General features: G+C 41.8%; 1 protein-coding gene and 1 long non-coding RNA gene across 3 annotated transcripts in view; one reads left to right on the forward strand and one right to left on the reverse strand.

Moving 5' to 3' along the window:
- LOC126395019 (ras-specific guanine nucleotide-releasing factor 2) overlaps positions 1-18143 on the reverse strand; it is a 73136-nt gene that overhangs the window by 52436 nt on the left and 2557 nt on the right. The gene's annotated exons all lie outside the window — the stretch shown is intronic.
- On the forward strand, positions 2914-4070 carry LOC126395020 (uncharacterized). Its single transcript, XR_007570409.1, has 3 exons — positions 2914-2974; positions 3655-3705; positions 3810-4070. It is a non-coding gene; the product is annotated as an uncharacterized LOC126395020 (long non-coding RNA).

Below are 18143 nucleotides of genomic sequence, written 5' to 3' on the forward strand. Positions count from 1 at the left end.
CGTATCAGATTTCTGTCTTTTCATTTGTAAATGATTTGTTAGGCCCAGATCACACAGACGGCGTTTTAACAGCTGGAGGTGCCTTTTTGTAATTGTTCTTACTGAGACTGAAGCTTTTTGTTCAAGTCTTTTGGGTTGCGACGTGCCTGGCATTTCTGCACTCTAGGCGCCTGGTGTTTTTGCTGAAGCGCTCTGAACTCCTCGAGTTGAAAAAACTTCAACTCAAAGGAGAAAAACACCCCACATCATCTCTTTTTTCATCATCTTTTTTCCCATCGTCCAATAGAATGATTTGAGAGGCGGGCCTTCTGTGGTAGTCACGAAAATGAGTTTACACTTGGTAAACAACAGAGGAGAAACTGGTGGTAGTGGTTGCTGGATACCCAGAGCTATGCGGCCAGGCGATAGACAGTGGGTTGTCAAACTGCCCCAGAGTCATCCTAAAATATGCCTGGAAACAGCCATTATCAAGGCGAAGCTCCTGGACCAGCTGGTGGTACTCCCTGTGATCCACCCTCCTTTTGAGGGTCTCATGTGCCCACACAGATCTCTGTTTCCATGTACCCAAAAAACTGTTTGTTGACAGCCTCTCACCCTCAACCAGAGCTACAGCAAGTACCCTCTGCCTCAACATTTTAGGAACTAGATACTAATTACCGTCAAATAACTAAAATAAACAGTAGATTGACTACGTGGGGTGGTTAGAATAAAAAAGGTGCAGCAAGCATTTTCTTTTCAATAGTGGCACTCAATTTTTAAAAAAGGCAGTGCGACATGCTTCACATTTTGCAACCTGCAAAACACTTTCTGTGTGATCGGGCCTAAGGCTAGAGATAACCTGCTTCCTCAATAGCTTCCACTTTTGGATTACTGTTCGGGGAGCTGTATGGAAAAATTCACATGTAATTAGTGGAGTAGTGCTTCTAGGTTATTATGCAGTGGTTTTGTTGATATAGCCCACTTGAGATCAAATCGAGATGTACGTGGCTCATGAATTAAAATGAGTTTGACACCCCTGCTTTCAGAAAACTCCACAGAACACCACAGTAAAGTACTGAAGGAAATGTACCTTGGTTTTATCCACCACTGTTTATACTGTGTACAGCACACACTGGTAAGCCTATTATCTGTGTTCACATAATCTCCCTTTCCAGGAAGATCTTCTCCACTGAATTCCTTTCTGAATGTACAGTCCATTTTTCCATTCACACTTCGACTTAACTTTAAAGTTCTCAGTTTGTATGTTAAGTAAGTCAAATCTGTTCTATATAGTATACACATTTTCATTCTGCTTTTATGTTTCTATTCTCTTTTAACCCTGCTGTATACTCCTGCTATGTGCTGCAGCAGTGACCCACTTGCCCCCAGGCAATCATTAAAGTTTAATGGTATCACATCCTTTACAGAAGATTTTTGCATCACGCTGGACCTCATGGCATTGAAAACATTAACAATGCAGCGCAATGAATTACACTGTAACACTGTACTGTGTCCTCATTAGCCAGAGAGGAACATGTAAAAGCAGTGAGAGGTCCGACTCTGTCTCAGCTGCGAACACGCAGCTTCCCAACTCTACAGTACCATTCAGGACGACCGGCTCGCTCTCCCTTCAGATCAGCTCAAATGTGCCCTCCTTCCCTCAGGGCCTTCACTGTACTGTAAGAGATTTCATTTAAACAAATAAAGACAGAGAGGAGAAGCAAAAAGAAACAAAGAGACAGAGACTCTTTTCCACTCTTGCATTCTTTATGTCACCGACGTCCAATTTACCACTCACCTTTTTCGCCTAATCTGAGGAACAGCTATTATGTAAAATGAGACTGTGAAACTGACAGCGTGACACAAAAGAGTGTGTTTTACCACCGCTGAGCAGGGTGAAGGGAAATTTTATTATTCAGAAGCCATTGCGGGTCAGTCATTAAAAACTGCTTGCTGCAAGAACAGAGGTGAGGATTCAGACTAGATTTGATTTCACTGTCCAACAGAGACTGAACGTTAGAAATTAAATCCTCTCCACACACACACACACACACACACACACACACACTATGAGGTTCATGGTGGTGCTGTGATGTAACACTTCTTTCTTTATTAAAGATTTAAGAGTCAAAGATGAAACTGGACTTGTTGGTAATAGATTCATTAGGCAAACGATGGCTGGGGGATCCAGAAATACTCATGTGTTATAAATATTTAAAAGCAGAGATGACAGAATGTTGTTGGGATCCACTGATGATTAGGGGACTGGAATAGCAACTAATGATGCAACGCTGCTGTCTGCTTTGGTATCTGCACTGATGAGAGGCCAAATTGTGTTGTACAGTACCACAGATGGACCTCGGGTTTTTTTTTTGTTTTTTTTTCTCGGCTCTCACTCTCTGCCTTTCAGAGCGACTGGCATTTTACTGCTTTGATGTTGTTTACTTCAATGGGCAGAAAGAGGCATGAATGCTGAAAGTGTTAAAGGTTTGATCCCCACTGGGATTAAATGTGTATACACTGAGCCAGTGCTGGACTGGCCGGTGGGCCGACGGTAATTTTGGGCCGGGCCTTTTTTTTTTTTTTTTTTTTGTCATGTCATGATACAAGGGCCGATGCCCCCTCCCACGTGGGCCTCGGCTGCCAGTCAGTCAATCATACAGAGAGAGAGGAGATTGACAAAATTGAGAAGAAACTCAAAGGAGGTGCGGAAAAAATAAGAGAGAAAAAGAGACAAGCCCTTTAGGAAGATGCTGCCAAATGTGTTAAAATAACACAGATGTTTGCTGGCTATGGCGGAGCTTCTTCAGTGGCAGCATCAGTGACCGCACCCGCACTAGCATCCAAAGCAGCCGCAGCAGGTAATGATGGCGGAGGTGGCCGTCAGCAGGTGGATGAGGCGAAGGGGAGGAAGGAGGAGGAGGAGAGACCTGCGGCCGCCGCATTATATGACGACGGCACAGTCGGTGCGACTGGAGGGGAATTTGAACTTCAGGTAAGAAGTGATGAACAGGAGTCTACCTGGGTCAGATATGAATCAAGTTTGGTTGATAGTTTATTTTCGTTGTGCTTGCTAACTCTTAACACAGCATAGTTATGAGTAGGCCATTTAACAATTTAGCTGGCTGTTGAGCAGCATGACGGGGTTTCTCTACTGCTGGGCTGTTTCTATGATGTTATACTAGTGATGGTGATCTTAGTGCTCCAGTAACTTTATTTTATCCATTTAGTTAGTTAAGTATAGTCTTTATTAGTTAGGTAGTAAAATATTTCAGTGTCTATTAATTGATATAAGTGCACTATGCAGTAATTCTTTACTCTGAAACAGCTAAAGCTCAACAGAGCAAAAATGTTCATGTAAAACCAGATGATTAGGCTAGTATTCATCATAAACCCTCTTGCAAATATAATTTAGATTGAATCAAATTAGGATTTGCCAGGAGATGTGATGCTGCACATTAACATAAAAGTGGCTTGGAGTTAAAAGTAACTACTTAAATGTATTTGTCTTTTATACATAAATATCCTCTTTATTCTAGATATGTTGTGTTTTTATCTTATTGTTTTTTTTACTGACATGTAACAGCAAACTCTTGTGGACAATAATTACCTGTATTTTGTTTTTATTGTGGGCATGTTTCCATTCAATTTAAAATATCCCTTCACTTTTTAAAGGTTGCCATGTTTGAGGAAGTATTATGTGTTGCTGTGCTGTTTATTGATGTGGTGAGTACATAGTCTATGAAAATATTACTAAATCTGTCATTTATTCATTTTAATATTCATCAATGATCATGTCTCACCTCTGTTCCTCACTGTCCAATTTTCAGGATCCCATCATACGTTCATTGTTCAGGAGGTTCACTAGACCAAGCAGCCTTTTGGGTTCCTCTAAGTAAGTACTGTATAGAATAATGGGACTGGGAGGATGGTGTAGGTTTAAATTTATTAGACAAGTACATATACACCAACAAGACAGTGTACAAGCGGTGTCACAAGAAAGTTTGTTTTCATTCATAGGCTTCATTGTCTTTCCATCAATACCTGGTGGGCCGGACTAGGCTCAAAATGCCCGGGCCGATTTTTTGTCCCAGTCCAGCTCTGCACTGAGCGTACTGAAATAACAAAGGAACTGCACAGTCACATAGAGCAGTTCCAGTATATATATAGCTTAAGTATAGGCTACAACAGAACAGAACAACTAGGAGGTGTAGCTTTCCTACCATTATGGTTCCTTCGCTGGGTTTACAGTTTTTCCTCTAACCATATACATTGGAAAAACCTATATAATACATTAGTTTTACTTTTTTGCACATTTAAAAACTTATTTTGTCATGAGTTGATGCTGATAAATAGAAATGAGTCATTGCTTCTGTTCAAGGTCAGATTGACCCATTCACTGATGAAAAAAGCTGTCCTTTAACGTCGGCATGATACACAGCTGGTCGCAGTTATAGTTTAGTGGCGGTTGGCAGCGTCAGGTGGGGTGTGGCAGGAAAAGAACGAAAGGTAAGGCAGCAAAACTCTCAGTACGGTGGGCAGGACTACAAACTTGTAGTCTTGTGGCGTCACTTAGGGGCAGTTTATCGAGCCTGGTTTCACGCCAAAGTCGTCGAAATCCGACACTTGGGCAGTGACTTGCGGTGTCAGAAACCAATGAAAAACGTCGGCATAATACGCGGCTGGTTGCCATAATAGTTTAACGGCACCCGGCCAAGTCAGGGGGGGAAATGCAGCGGGAAAAGGAAGGAAGATAAGGTTGACCTGCTCTCCTCTCTCCTTCTTCCGAAAATACCCAGTAAACATTTAATATGTTATGTTCCCGTCCCCCGTCCATATAAAATGTTTAACGGGTATTTTCGGAAGAAGGAGAGAGGACAGCAGGTCAACATTAACTTAATAATGATTTATTTACAAAACAGAATATAATGAAAACTTAAAGCGAACTGCTCCAAAACAAGCAGCCAGACCATCTATAAAACACAAGCAAAGAAACGTAAGTTTAGGCCAGCAAAACAGCAACTGGAAAACAACACCCTCCCTTCCACACCAAAGGAGTACCCAACGCGAAAATGCTTCTACCAGACAACACACACCACACACAGCTCTGCTGTCACGGTCCACTGTACCCCAGCTCGCAGCCAGTCCTTCCACTTCTATGGTTCCCCGATTACAAGTGGCTTCAGGTGTGATCAACCACTACTAATGAGGGAGAGGCGGGACCTGGAGGAACAGACCAGCAGCCGTAACATGGCCAATTAACTGATGAGGAATATTTCAATCAAGCACAGCATGCAAACACCCACACAGTCCCGAGAAGAGGTCTTACCAAACAACATAAGTGGCAACACCTTTGTGAGTGGACTGTAGGTATGAAGGGGTTTTTAGAACTTTCTTGAGTTGTTTAATTCATCACAGTGAACAATGGCTGTGTCCAAAATCCCTTACTACTCAGGATATAGTGGACTCTATTGTGAGTTCACCATTTTGTAGTGCTGTTTGAATGTCTAGTGGGAATTATTATACCCTATATAGTGGATTCAGAGTATCAAAAATATTTTGCATTATGAGTTCATGTGTAAACGCAGTTAGTGACCTCCTGCCTGTGTGGATATTAGAGTGTCTAACATAAAGTTGTGCTAGCGTGAAATAAAGAGCACTTCCAGGTTCAGAATTCATCTCTTTGCCTTATTCTGGCAATCAAGACACGAGGCTCGCCACAATATAATTTTATAGCTCGATGAAATTAAATAAAATTGTTGTAAAACGTGTTCTCAATGTTTTTATGTTCATATAACACAGGATTAAATGCTCAAACAACAAAGGAAAAGTTACGTTAAAGTGACATAAAATTCCTGTCAGACAAGGGTCGTGTGACACATTACTCTGTGTGTGGTGTAATTTTATGTTATTGTATTATACTAAACTAAAAGTTTTGAGTGCAAGCTGTTTCCAAAATAATGTAAGCTAAGTGAGCGCACTGGGGTTTACAGTTCGGTGAATGATTTCTGACACAGCCACAGAGCTTGCATTTACTGCTTGTGTGTTAATTGATTTAAAAGGTCAGCCCTCCATTGCCTCATACTGATAAGTTTAAAAAAAAAATTACTGCAGACATAATGATCAGTGTAAAAGATTGTACAAAGTTTCAAATGTCTACTATTTTCATATCATACTTGAACAAACATAAACCAATGTCTAAATAGATCAGCAGAAAAAAAACGTCAGATTTCTAAAACTCTGCAGTTTGCAAACGGTTAACTGATTTCTCTGTGACCTGCAAATATTTTGTGGTTCAAATGTGCTAAAGCACACAAAACCACTGGCACGGTTATTTAATATAAGCCTGAAAATAAGGCCTTACTGATTCTGAGAAATGTTTAATATAAATAACCCGATGCAAAGTTGTGTCGGTGGAACCAGCAGTCAGGTAGGTCAGAAAAATGGATCGTTGCCCTACTGCCTTGTCTCATGTACAGCATGGTGTGTTTTTGTGGTTGTGTGTTTCACAAGAATACCATGGCCAAACCACAACGGTTGGCCTCACTTCATTTGAACTTGATATGCATGAAAGAGCGTATTTAGAAAAGACACTGCCACCATTGAACAAAAAATTCTGTAAGCTGGTGTGCAACACGACAAGCACAAACTGGTATTCGCATGAAGGAACGGGAAAGTAAAAGTTACCCAGGAGTATCTATAAACGTGAAATAGCACTTTCTATTAGATCTAATCCAGTGCTGCAGGGAAAACAGGTTGGCTGATAAAACACCCTTTGTTGTGTGTGTTAACATCTGACAACTTTCACAGGTTTTTGCCTCATCCTGTTCCGTAGATCCATATGTGCTGATTACGAAGTAGAAAGGAAGAGAAAAATCATTAAGAAGCAGTTTTAACATAGTGTTCTCCACTGGATGCTGATGTTTAATGCGTCACCACCTTTGCACTTTGTTGTGGCGAAGCAGAGACTGCTCAGTGATCCTGCGTCCCACAGGGTGATAATTACCATTACAGAGAAAGACATAAGAGAGGAGACCAGATTCATGTGTGTGTATGTGAGACGATAGAAGCAACTGATATAATTCATACTCTGGATTTCCTTTATATGAATGTGTGTGAGTATATACACCATGTTGAGTTTCCCTTTAAAGAATAGAACAACAGATACTAAAAAAGAACCGCATGTAGTGATCGTGAGTGATTATCAAAACAGAGCTAATCTCAAGCCACCTGTTGTTGACATCCTCATGGGGGAACAAAATGCCCCAAACATATCAGCAGGAGATTATTTTTATATTTACAACAAATATCAGTTATTTTGGTTTGAAAAGACCACACAAAGAGCACGACAATATTCTACTAAAACACAAGTATCTCGCCGTCTTGATCAAGAGTGAGGGTAGAATACAGCATGAGATGGATCGGCGGTTTTGTGCGGCTTTTGCAGTGATGCTAGGGCTGCACTGGACCGTCGTGGTGAAGAGGGAGCTGAGCTTTCGATTTACTTGTCCATCTACGTTCCAACCCTCACCTATGGTCATGAGCTCTGGGTAATGACCGAAAGAATAAGATTGCGGATACAAGTGGCCGAAATGAGTTTTCTTCATAGGGATGGCTGGACTCACTCTTAAAGACAGGGTAAAGAACTTGGAAATCCGAAGGGAGCTCGGAGTAGAGCCGCTGCTCCTTCGCCTCTAAAGGGGTCAGTTGAGGTGGTTCGGGCGTCTGATCAGGATGCCTCCTGAGTGCCTCCCGCTGGAGGTGTTTTGGGCATGTCCCACTGATAGGAGGCCCTGGGGCAGACCCAGAACACACTGGAGGGATTACATATCTCATCTGGCCTGGGAATGCCTTGGGGTCCCCCAGGAGGAGCTGGAAAGCATTGCTGGGGAGAGGGACGTCTGGGGTGCTTTGCTTGGCCTGTTGCCCCCACGACCCGGCCGTGGATAAGCGGATGAAAATGGATGGATGGATGGATGGATGGATGGATGGGTAAAACACAAGAGAGGAAACCAGATTATTCTGAAAATAGAAAATTAGGCGCAAAAATCCAGTACAACTAATTAAATGAACTTAATATTCTAACACTGTGGGTATTTTTTAAAACTGCATCTTTTTGGCTTTTATGACGGACTGAGACCTATAACATGTACACAATAGGCTTTAAAATATGTTATTGGCCATTATTGGGGTTAAATCAGTGACTGAAACAATAAAAGTCGTTTGTGAGAAGAAGCTTTAGAGAGATAATAGGATAGAAGGGGTGTGGGTTCACTTGTTCCACCCACCAGTCTTCTGGATCCGACTCACAATCTGCTTCTCTCCTTTTTATATTCCTCTCATTTCTCAGCTCCTGTCGTGCTCCCACAGGGGCAATAATGTACTTTTTGTGCCGAATGTAGCTTCATAAAATGCTCCGAGGACGAGCACAGAGAGACAAACTGCTATTGTCATGAAAACCGTCTGAATTCAATAAGATAAATTTGCCCTTATTTACTGTACAGCAGGTTGCAATACCTGCACACCCATGCATCTTTGTTAATAAGTGGCCAGGTCTCATCCATCATATGTACCATAATAAATAACTTTGTAGAAAATATGCTTATTTGCATTCTCGTTTAGATTCAGATGAGATCGATACACAAATGTGAGTGTTAAGTAAAAGCCAATTAGCTTAGCTTAGCATAAAGACTGGGAAAAACGGTGAAACAGTTTACATGGCTCTGTCCAAAGGTGACAAACTCTTTCTACTAGCGTCTTTAAGGTTTATTAGTTAACAAATTATATCTTGTTTGTTAAATCTGTACAAAAACCCAAAGTATAACAGCAACCATTTTTGGTTTCATGAGGCCCTCCTGGAGTCTTCTCTGGTTGCCAGGCCTCTCAGTGCTGACAAGACTCCAGAAGGGCTTTGGCACTTTTGCTTGCGCCAAGTCAAATCATGCCGTATTGATTTACGTCTCCCCCACTAGTTGCACCCTAGATGGACCATCTCCAGAGTTAGGCCAAAGTGCGGTTAACTACTTCCAAGCAAGATGCAGTAAATCAGATGGACTTCTCATTATTATTCACCTCAGCATCAGCATTCAACAAGCCCAACTTGATGTTTGGAGCGAGAAGACTGTGAGGGCTGGAGATGGGCATTCTGTATATGTTCATGCAGCTCCAAGAGAAAATTTAAAGACTCCTACAACAAAGAAGCTGTTGACCACCACAACACCAGCAGGGTGGACATAAAAATTGTTCTGTAGGTTCAAAAGCACACACGAGTCGTCAATTAAAGACACACTTTCAAGCACGTATCCCTGTAGTATTCAGATTAGGGCTGCACGATATACAAAAAAAGGTCATATTGTGATCATTTTGACGGATATTGCAGCTGCGATATGTGTCACAATTTTAGTAGGAATGTTAATTTTCGCATTTCATTTTCACTTTTCACTTTTGTGCTTTTGGTGCTCCACAACCACTGAGAAATAATAACAACAATTCCAAGTAGTATAGACAAGACAGACACTGCTATCAAGGCTCTTCCTTAATGATATGGTTTCTCAATATTAGCTGACATTGTAATTTGTTTTTACTTCGCTCTGCTCTTCTCTTAAAGGACCGACAATACAGGTATTTTGACATGGCTATGAATCAGCATGGAGTTCAAGGCTGCTTTCAGACCTTGAGTTGTCTTGCTTTGGTCTGAATCAGGGACTAATTTTGTTTCAAAGGTGTGTAATTGCCTAGAGTTGGTTCGTGTTCTCACGGCACCTTTTACAAGAGGACCAGATCAAATGCCTTGCGTGAGAAAGCTGCTCTTGATTGGTCAGAATTTCCATGCGGGAAAAATCCAGGAAGTAAACAAAACGTTGAAGAAGAATACACTTGCAAGATAAATGTGACACTTTCTAATGTCACAATGGAGGGACAACTATGCAGGTTGATTTTAGCGCTGGTCATCGTAGACTATATTGCTGTCATTGTTCATTTTAGTCAAACCATACAGTTTGAAAACGAGGCATGACTGCAACTAGAAAACAATGTTTTGATGCATTGGATGTGCTGAATGTGCATATTAAGGCAGTACAGGAGGAGGTGCACATTAATAATCCTCCAGGACTGTAACATGCTCATGTTTAACCCAAACAATGTGTCATGTGACTGCAGTTGGTTCAGATCCAGGTCGGAACACATTCTCACCACAAACGAACTGCACCAGAGTTCATTTGTAGCCGGACCAAGACCACCTCTTCAGGAATGCCTTGGTCTGGTTGTTTTCGTGCGCACCCAAGTGTGATTGCTGTGTTCACACCTGCCCAATCAAACCTCACTTAGGGGGCAAACGACGTTGAATACGATTGAACCGAACCAAACAAGTAGTTTCAGGTAGACTGATTCTTTTCTAGTGACTGCTGGTGAGGCAGAATCAATCCCCCTCCCAGTGGACACAATGTTAGACTGAAGATGGAAACAGTGAGTTGACAGTTCTGTCTGATATCAGGCAACTTCTCAATCTGTGTTTAAATTGTCCTCATTGTATATTTCTATAAGACTATATTGTAATTCCAGCTTTACTTCACTTTACAAAACAAGAACAGATTTTTAATTTCCTAGTTTTGTCATTGTGAAGAGATACAAAACATTAATCCGACAGCAGCAGCAGCACTTTATGTAACCACTGAAGTCAACTAATGATGTACCAGCTAATGTGACAATCACTGAATCAACATCCCACATCCTGCTGCTTCTTCATTGCCCTCCATGCTGTTCACTTCCTCCAAAGAAGTTCTTTAACAAAGTATGAGGCCTTCTCTCTCACACACAAACACACAAACAGACACACACATACACACACTGTATATAAGTATCCTAATAACGGTTGTGCCTGCCTCGGAACACTTTGATCAGGGATTACCTGTCTGTCTATCTGGAGATTAAACAGATAGCTCCCCTCCTCCACAAAACAAACATATATAATATAAAGCTATCATCAAGCTTTTTCCCCCAACTAAGACATGTGTTGTTGTTTTACAGTTGCTCTGTCAATCCATCGCCAGGAAGAATTGTTGGGAAACATCCTGACGCCTTAATGCAATAGATGCTGGATTAGAGAGTTTGCTCTACGACTCCCTCAGGAGTGGGAGGTGTCTAAACACACCATAAATCTGTTTTACTATATTCTTGAGAATTGCCAGTGCGGCTAACCTGATCCTGTAAAATACATTGCTCATAAAGTGCACAGCAAACAACAACAAACACACATGAAACTATACTTGACAATCCTATTACCTGACACTAAAGTTTTTTATACACTCCTCGTGGGATGTGTCTCCTTTTCTCTGTGCCACCACTCCACATCAGCACCTGTAGCTGGTGACAGGAGGAGCATGTATAATAGATGGGAGCAGCTCCAGCAATAACAATAACACCACTGAAGAGTACAGAGGCTCGATGCCCCGAGAGCTTTTATCACCCAGGGCGTCCCCGTGAACAGCCCAGCACCAGTTCAGGAGGGGATGTGATGAAATAGGAACTTATACCTGCTGGATGTTTGTATTATGTATTATTCTCACCTCTCCTCTGCCTAACCTGAGACACTGTGGTGACTAACAAGTCTTATCAACAATTTTAGCCCTGCCACATTCAGCTTTCCCAACAAGCTGATCAATACGGTGCAACGTATTCACATTATGTTGCCATTTTGGAGACAAACAATCAGCAAATTTGGAGCTGAGCAGGAATTGGATTTTTAGAGCTTTTTCCTTAAAAGATCTGCTGAAAATGGCACTAAAGAGAGCAGTTGGAGATGCAAAAGAGTCAAGTTGTGAGCTGTAAAACCAAACAATGAGCTGAAAGGTGCTAAAAAGCTCTGCTGAGCTGAGGGGAACTGTGGAGTCGGATGATAATTCTCTGTTGGGAGCAAGCCCCTTCACATTACACACAACCCCCTCATCCATTGCCATGTGGCATAATTAATAGGAGCAGCATTAAAGGAATGATTTAATATCATGCAGAATACACATATTTGCAGTTTCTGAGAGTCAGTTGAGAAGATTGGTGACATGTATGTGTGTTAAAGGGACATTTCCCAGATTTTCAACCAGCCTTGTATCAACAATGTTGGTAGTATGTGAAAAAATGTAATAAAGTGAACTTCCCTCCATCTAACCAGCACCCATATATCCCTGCTCATCCTTTTGCGCTCAGCTCTGGAGCTGTCGAACTACAGATTGTACTTCAATAGTCTGTATGCCCACCACTATGGACACAAACAGTAGGCTATAGCAGTGGATCTCAGATCAAACTGTAAAACCAGGCAGTGCTGGTCAAATGGATTGTTACTGCATTGCCTATTTAGTGACTAAAATGTCCTCAGAAATATATTTTAGTGCACTGTTTGGCTGTAATATGAGAATTTGTGAGCAGAAAGTGGGCACCATGCTGTTTTCTGTATTGTTAAAATGGAGGCTGAAAAAACTACAGTCAAACTAGGCGGCACTGATGGAATATGAACGAAAATTCTGTTACTGCATTACTATTTCTTACCTCAAATGTTTCCGGGAACATATTTTAGCTCACTGTTCTATGATTAATGATGGTTCTCATCTGATACCCCTTCATAACCCTTTGTTCTACTTTTGAGATGCGTGTTCTATAGATTTGGGGATTTCTGATTAATGATGACTTTTGCCGGAATCTACTCAAAGCCCCATTCACTATCTCATGAAAATGTAATTTGACACTGCTTTAAGGTGCTTTGTGATTTTATATGTTGTTCTGTTTTCACTGTGTTCCACCCCCTTTCATGTATTCTGGTATTGTATGACAAGACAAGTGCGGCTTCCATCTGTATGCCTCACAGTTTGCCATTCAGTACTTTAATAAAACAAAAAAAAACTGCAACTCCAGGGAGGCAGAGATTGTTGAGAGTGACACCTTTACCTGCCTGTCCATTGTTGCCATATGTATGGTCTGATGAAGGTCGAAAGGACCGAAAGCTCAACAATAAAGTGAAATGTTGCATAGATGTAAGTGTGCGGAAATTTTTCTACCAGTTACTGATGTTTCTAGCACCTTGCCAAGACCAAGGGTGGAGCAGTGGTTGTTCTGCATCAGCTTACTGTTTTAACTATAATTAATATTTTGTTACCAGATGGCTGCCGTATTTTTTCATGTGTCAAAACCAAGCGTAAACCTCCAGGGATGATGAGTGAAGCCAATGCGGAAGTGCCAAAAACTGCAGTTCGTTGAATGGCCACTTGAGGCAGGCTGCAAAAGGGAGTCAATCCCCATAGACCCCCATGTTAAAATGCTCAACTTTACAGCAGAAATAAACAAAAACGGTTTTGGTCTCTATAGCTAATTCCCGTTTCATGACAGCTGTACGGGGGGTGAATTTTTTTTAATAACTAATCCGTTTAAATTTTATTAAGGCTTAAAGTTGCGCATAATTAAGGGCGTGGTCACTTTGAGTGACAGGTGGTGCCATCACGGGTGGCTAACTAGCCGCTGGCTGTCTACTAGGCGTCATTTCACCTAATTCGCAAGTCATTGAACCTGACCTCTCAGCCGTGTTTTAGCCTTTTGGATATTTTGTTTCGTGAGGGAGCTGGCACCAACTGGGCACATGAGCGGGACCAGCCAACACCACAGGGCTAGCCAAAGTAGCGTAGCTTGTTAGCCTAGCTTGTTAGCCTTAGCTAACATAACAGCTTCGAGCGAGGTGGCCTTGTTTAAGCAACCAGGCTTCATTTGGCCTGCCTTTTTGCCCATTTTTGATTGGCCGGGAGTTGGGCGGAGTCAGGCACTGCCAAGATGGCGATGGCCAGAGCCAACTACTTTGAGCTTCAAACCCACTCCTCAGAAACCAATGGGTGATGTCACGGTGAGTACGTCCATATTTTTATACAGTCTATGGTCAAAACGGCCAAGCTTGGATTAGGTTACGCACCAGCGGGAGTGTTTATTGGTGCGGTGCGGCACTGTGCATTCTGGTAGGTAAAATCAAATGCTACAGCCCTTTTCATCTGTTTTCTCTGGTCATGTAGCACCAATTTTAAAAGTATTTGTGTCTTTCTTCTGCATACACAGCCCAGTTTTATGAGAAGATCATCCTTACAGCAGTGAAATACTTCTTTAAGTGTGGAGCTACAGTTGGGAGGCGATTAGCATAGCCTAGTATAGATACTGGAAACACGGGGAAACAGCTAGGCTTGTTCTCTTCAAAGTAAAAAAAAAATTCCCACCAGTAGGCTACCTTTAAGGCTCAATAGTTTATCCATCTGCTCAGCGCTTCTGTGCAACTGGTTGCCTGTTAACCCCACGGTGACGACAAGACTCTGGGAAATCACTGCTCCCAGCTTCTGCTCAAAAGGGGATATTTACAGCATGTAACTTGCCCTATTTTTGAAGTTTGGATTGAGCCTTAGCTTTATGCTAAGCTAAGCTAATCATCTCCTGGCTGGAGCTCCACACTTCACACACAAACATGAGACTGGCATCGATCTTTTCATCTACCCCTCTGGCAAACAAGCATATTTCCCAAAATGTTGAACTACTTCTTTGAAAAGGAGCTGCTCATGAACATCTGACAATCTGCAGACAATGATCATAATGGGAGGGGGAGTGTATTAGACACAAAAATATTGATGTTGTACCAGGAGTGTTCTCTTGAAGGCACAATCTACCCTCATTGTCGTCCATACTTTGATTAGTGCAGTATTTCAAACACAAGAGGCAGATTTTCAGACACATGGCAGCTGTAAATTCTTATCTGACACTAATGAGGTCCATAATGGCTCAAACACTTGGCAGAAGACTTAAGAGGAAAATGAAAAGCAGCCTGCGGAGGAAAGCAGATCAGACTCCAGTAATATGGGAAGCATTGATTCCTCGATGCAGACGATTAGTGCGAGCAACAGCGAAAAACACCAGGCTCTGAGAGGACCGTTTAGGGCTTGACGAGCTTTCTAATGAGAAATAATTACACACACATGCTCATACACACACATGCATAAGGAAGTCAGCAGTGACACTTCAGCTCTAAAGTGTCACCCCACTTTTTCTTGCATCAAGTTTAATGAGGAAGGGGACCGATGAAAAGAACCCCAATGTGCCTTTAACTCAACAAAAACACACTTCATTAAAGCCAATGTAGTCAGATCACACAGGGTTGAATTAACCTACGATATCTCTCCCATGCTTTAACTCTTTAATGAATTTCACTGCACCACAGCCAGGTGATTTAAGCGGGGATGGAGGGAAGGTCACAAATTCTATCCCCTCACCAGCTAATTTTTTTCATCCCTTTTGAAACGCCCTTGATGATGATAATGAGCCTTAGATTCTGCAAACGTTATACTTGAACATAATATGCATACATGCCTCGGAGGAGGAATATTCCTAATTCATAAATACACTGATGTCTATTTAGTCTAATGTCGGTGGCCCTGAGGTGCAAAATGCAACAGAAATAATGAAACATGGCGTTTTATAGAACATTTTATAAAACAAAAGGCTGCAACATAACATATCTATTATCTTCGATGAATGAGCAGGGCTGGTTCTGATTATTTTTACACATGTAATGCCTTCATACATGGCTCAAAGGTTTGGCAGTGAATGGAACTTTTTGCTGCAGTATACACAACATTCTGGCTGCACTCAGTTTTGGACACAAACATTGAAGTTAATAAAAAGGCATTTCCTTATGAATAAAGCTGCTAAAGGCACCGTTAGGAAAAGAGACAAGCTCATGTCTCATCTTGTGTTTTTCTAAAACCACAAAAAACAGTGCATAATAATAATAAGCTAAAGGGAGCCATGTGACAGACTGTAAATGCAGCATCTGTACAAGGTGAACACAAAAAAATCATCACAGTTATAAATTATAAAAAAATAGCACAAAATGTTTTAAAAGAAACACAAATTGACCCATAAAGAGACACAAAATGTCCACAAAGAGATGCAAAGGAACTGCAAGGAGACACAATATGACCACAGAGAGACACAAAATGATCTCAAAGTGAATAGAATAGCCCATAAAAAGACACAAAATGACCACAAAGAGACACAAAATGACCACAGAGAGATGCAAAGGAACTGCAAAGAAACACAATATGACCACAGAGAGACACAAAGTGACAACAAAGAGACACAAAATGACAACAAAGAGATGCAAAGGAACTTCAGAGACACAAAATGACCTCAAAGAGATGCAAAGGAACTGCAAAGAGACACAATATGACCACAGAGAGACACAAAATGACCACGGAGACACAAATGATCTCAAAGTGAATAGAAATGCCCATAAAAAGATACAAAATGACCTCAAAGAGATGCAAAATGACCACAGAGAGACACAAAGTGACATCAAAGAGACACAAAATGACCACAAAAAGATGCAAAGGAACTGCAAAGAGACACAAAATGACTGCATATTTGTTTCCACTGTTGATGTGGGTTTTTTTTTGTTGTTGTTTTTTATTTATTATCAGAAATGTTATCATTTGCACCTTGGGGCCTCCACTAAGCCTGACTGAGCTTATATTACATCACCAGTACATTATTCATGTATCTTTCTCATGTACAGTATTGCCGTATTAGCAGCCGGAGCAGTTCACTTTGCGAGACATTTTGACGGGGGCAACCACTTACCACTAACTCTGCAATTTGACCTGCTCTACCTGCCAAACCACAGCCACCCCTAACATGTCAAGCTGTGCCTGTTTATTATTTGATTTTTACTGTGCACTCAGAGTGCAGTAGTTGTAAGCCAAGCCCTTTCAGATTTTTGTATTTCATATTCAGTCTAGGAAATCAAAACAACCAATCGACTCCTTTCCTCACCAGAGGGGCTAACTGATGTCCGAGAATAAACACTGATAAAACTTTTTCCTAAACCTGTGAGGAGCGTAAGAAATGAAATCAAACTCTCTTTGAAGAAAGCTTTTCATGCATAACTCTGATTGTGGAGCTGTAATTTCTGTTGGCCGATTAAACAGCCTGTGTAGCTGCATTGATTTCATCCGTGCTTTGTCTCTATATTTATTTGGATCCTGGCTCCCGACCAATCAGATGACGCTCCCAAACTACAGACCAGCAAAGTCCTACAAGGATCAAATGATGAATGATCGACTTGTTTGTTTCTACAACATGATCATTCAATAAAGCACCCCCAGGCCTTTGAATCGCTCAGTACAATTTGACATATGGGTGGCCATCTGTAAACTGCCTACACGTACTGTATGTAATAGTCATCTCCCCTGTTCATGGCCTCTGATGAACTGTGCCTCTCTCCGGGATCAATAACCAACCCCACGCTTGACGATGGGGGGAGGGATGGTTTGACAATTATACACAGCTAAATCGGCTGGCCTTTTTACGCACACACACACACACGCGCGTGTTCACATCGCCAATGCAGGTCCATGGTGGTCACTGTGGAAAGCATTCAGACCAGTGTTACTGCTCTCCAAACGATTTGAAGGGTTTGTGTCTATGTGAGAGTACAACAGAGAGTGAGAGAGAGGGAGAGACGCAGTGGCTGTGTGATATTTGTGTGGTTGCATTGTGGCTCACTGTGGGGGTGTGATACTGCAGGTTGCTGGCAGACTCACTCCACTGCACAGAAACACAGTGAAGAGCGAGAGCAACTGATGGGAAGATAGAAGGCCTTCTCTTACTGTATCCTACCAAACCCTGCCACAAGGAATAAAACCCAGGATCAGACTGAACTCTGAGATTCTCCATGATCGAAACTCATCTGAAACACACACACACACACACACACACACACACACACACACACACACACACACACACACACACACACACACACACGGTTTCATAAGCCAGGGAAAGTGTCAGCATTATTCGGTGCCTGCTGTGTGCATGGCTATGTAGTTAAACTGTTATACTGCAGCACATGAGGTTTCATCTGAGGGCAGATTGAAAATAACCCTAATTAAACACCACAGCTGTAGTGTGAGAGTAAGACAGATGGGGAGAGACAGCGAGACAGTCAGTGAGAGTGAGGGTAAAATGAGACATCATAATTGCCAAGCTCTGTAACATCAGATGAGACAGGTTTTGGGCTTACATCACATTAGCAGTTGAAGCCAGATGTAATTTTGCCCCCAAATGAGAGAGATTTGTCCTCCTTTCATCATCAT

Source organism: Epinephelus moara, chromosome 8 (assembly GCF_006386435.1).
Source record: "Epinephelus moara isolate mb chromosome 8, YSFRI_EMoa_1.0, whole genome shotgun sequence".
Classification (NCBI taxonomy): Eukaryota; Metazoa; Chordata; class Actinopteri; order Perciformes; family Serranidae; genus Epinephelus; species Epinephelus moara.